Here is a 2,545-nt window from a genome sequence, read left to right on the forward strand (position 1 = left end):
ATCTCTCTGTTCTCCCACCCCGATCACCACTACTTGTGACCTTCAGTTCCCTGGCTGCACTGCCTTCAGCACTCCTAAGCAATCCTGCTCCCTCAAACAGCCCAACCTTTCACCCTTGCTGTCTCTTTTGTTCTGGAACTGTCTGCCAAAAGAGAGGGGTGATGCCAGCTCCCTCATCGCCTTCCTCCTTTCTCATCAAGTCTTTGGTATAACTCCTTAGTCCCTTCTGTACTGAAATTCAGCCTAAGTACATTCCCTTTCCTCTGCCTTATGTCAAGCTTTGGATTGTAAGCAGGGCTCTAGTCGGGGGGGAGCTCTCAGGTACGGAGCTCCGGAAGAGAACCTCTAGGGGGCGGGGCGGTCACGTGGTGAAGCCCCGCCCCCTTCTTTACCCCGCCTCTGCCTTATGTCAAGCTTTGGATTGTAAGTGCCTCAGAAGTGCCATGCGCATCCATAGCCCTATAGGAACAACCAACAACATGGTGACTTACCAAGATTCAGTGCCACATGTACATAGCTTCTTCACAAATACCATGCACACAATTAGTGCCACAAAGAATTTGAGTGAACCCTCTCGTGACACTGATTGGCTGTCAGGTGGGACACAATGGAAGGGGTACAATGACTGACACTTGACCTTTCACCCCTTCGTATTGGGGAGTGAAGCTTTTTTTGGCAGAGCTGGCCAGATATTACAGAGAGGAGAGGGGGTAATGGGACTGAATCCAGGAGATACCTACTCAGTATCCATGACAGCTGACTGGGACTGTGGCAGGCTCCTGCTTTTCAGCCCAAGACTGTGCCATGAGGACACAATTTATTTACTCCATTTATTCCCCACTTTTCCCCTAATGGGGACACAAACTAATTCACATTGTTCTCCTCAGCTCCATTTTATCCTCACAACAATCTTGTGAGATAGGTTATGTGAGACTAGCCAAGTGTAAGTGACTGATGCATCTTAGTATTTTCCCATATTTCCATGATGTCTTGTGCTTTCATGCCAATAAAGGGGTTTTTTTGTGTGTGTGTGGTTATGTGAGACTGGCCCATGGTTACCCAAAAAGTGGGGATTCAAACCTGGGTCTCCCAGATCATGGTATGACACTCTAACCCAGGGGTGTCGAACTCATTTGTTATGAGGGCCAGATCTGACATAAATGAGACCTTGTTGGGCCAGGTCATGTGTGCCCAGGTAGCAGAGATACAAACTTTATAAAGGACAAAGGACAAGCACAATTTTTTTAAAAAAAACTTTAAATAAAACATGCTTAAAACACTAGCACTCTTGCAATGTTTTGTCTATTAATAGTCTGATAACTGACACCTCTTGCTCTGAATTATTGCATCAAAATGTCTGTGCTGTAGCAATCTTGAGTATTTTGTTCAGGTGTGTATCTGTAAGGTACAAATTTTTGATTTATTGACATTCATTACAGAAATCTCATGCTCACTATTCTGAGCCTAGGACCCAGGGGAAAACATGGAATGGCTGGGCATTGTGAGCTTTTGTACGTAAGTTGCTTCATGTGGTGGTCAAGAACATGAGAAGGCATCCTGACACAGACTGAAGGCCATGTGTTTGTCTACAAAACTACAGTCTTCCCCAGAGAAATAACTACAACATCATGCAAAGGAAATGTGCTGGATGAACTTGGTCTGGACACACACTCTCAGCCTAATCTACCTCACTGGCTTGTTCACATTGCTATCTTACTGAGAAAGACTGGATCATGAGGGCATGAATACAGTGAAAAGGGGGAGGGAACCCAGTTGCACCCAGGAGAGTCCTGGCAATAAAGAGCCCAACAAAACACATACTGTAGCAAGGCACACAAAAGCTCATACCTTGAACAAAACTTTATTAGTCTTAAAGGTGCTTGGTATTTCTCCTGTGTGATTGAGGCTGTCCAGCAAAGCAAGCTCTCTCTTGTTCCCTCCCTCCCTTCAGGGAGGAGCCTCCACCAGTGGAAGTAAAGAAAGGCTTCCCTTTGTCTCCTGAAGCCTGGCCAGGAAGCCAGGTCTGGCTGTTCCCTCCCTCCCCCTGGGAGAAGGAGGGGGATGAGCCTCAGCCAGTTCTTTACCAGATTCTCTCAATCACACAGGAGAGAACTGCCTATCTATCTCTCCTGTGCAATTGAGAGAGACTGGTAAAGCAAGCTGTGACTTGGCGGCAGCAGCAGAACTAGAAAAAAAGCAAGAAACAGCCAAGTCCTAGCGGGCTAGATTGGAGCCCTCTGAGGGCCTGATCTGGCCCACAGGCTGCATGTTTGACACCCCTGCTCAAACCACTATACAACACTGGTGTAGCAACGAGCTCACAGCAGATTGTGGAGGTGATTCTCTAGACAGGAGCTAGACACACACCTAGTGGGCTAAAAGCGATTCCCTTAACGTAAAAGACAAAATGTCTACTTATTAAGAAATTACAGGAAACCAAATATTAGTAGATCATGCACTGGTTTGTTTCTTTTGTGGGACAAAGAAGAAGAAGAAGAGATTGGATTTATACCCCGCCCTTCACTACCCAAGGGAGTCTCAGAGT

The sequence above is a fragment of the Gekko japonicus genome, unplaced genomic scaffold (assembly GCF_001447785.1).
Source record: "Gekko japonicus isolate JY-2015 unplaced genomic scaffold, Gekko_japonicus_V1.1 scaffold6, whole genome shotgun sequence".
NCBI lineage: Eukaryota > Metazoa > Chordata > Lepidosauria > Squamata > Gekkonidae > Gekko > Gekko japonicus.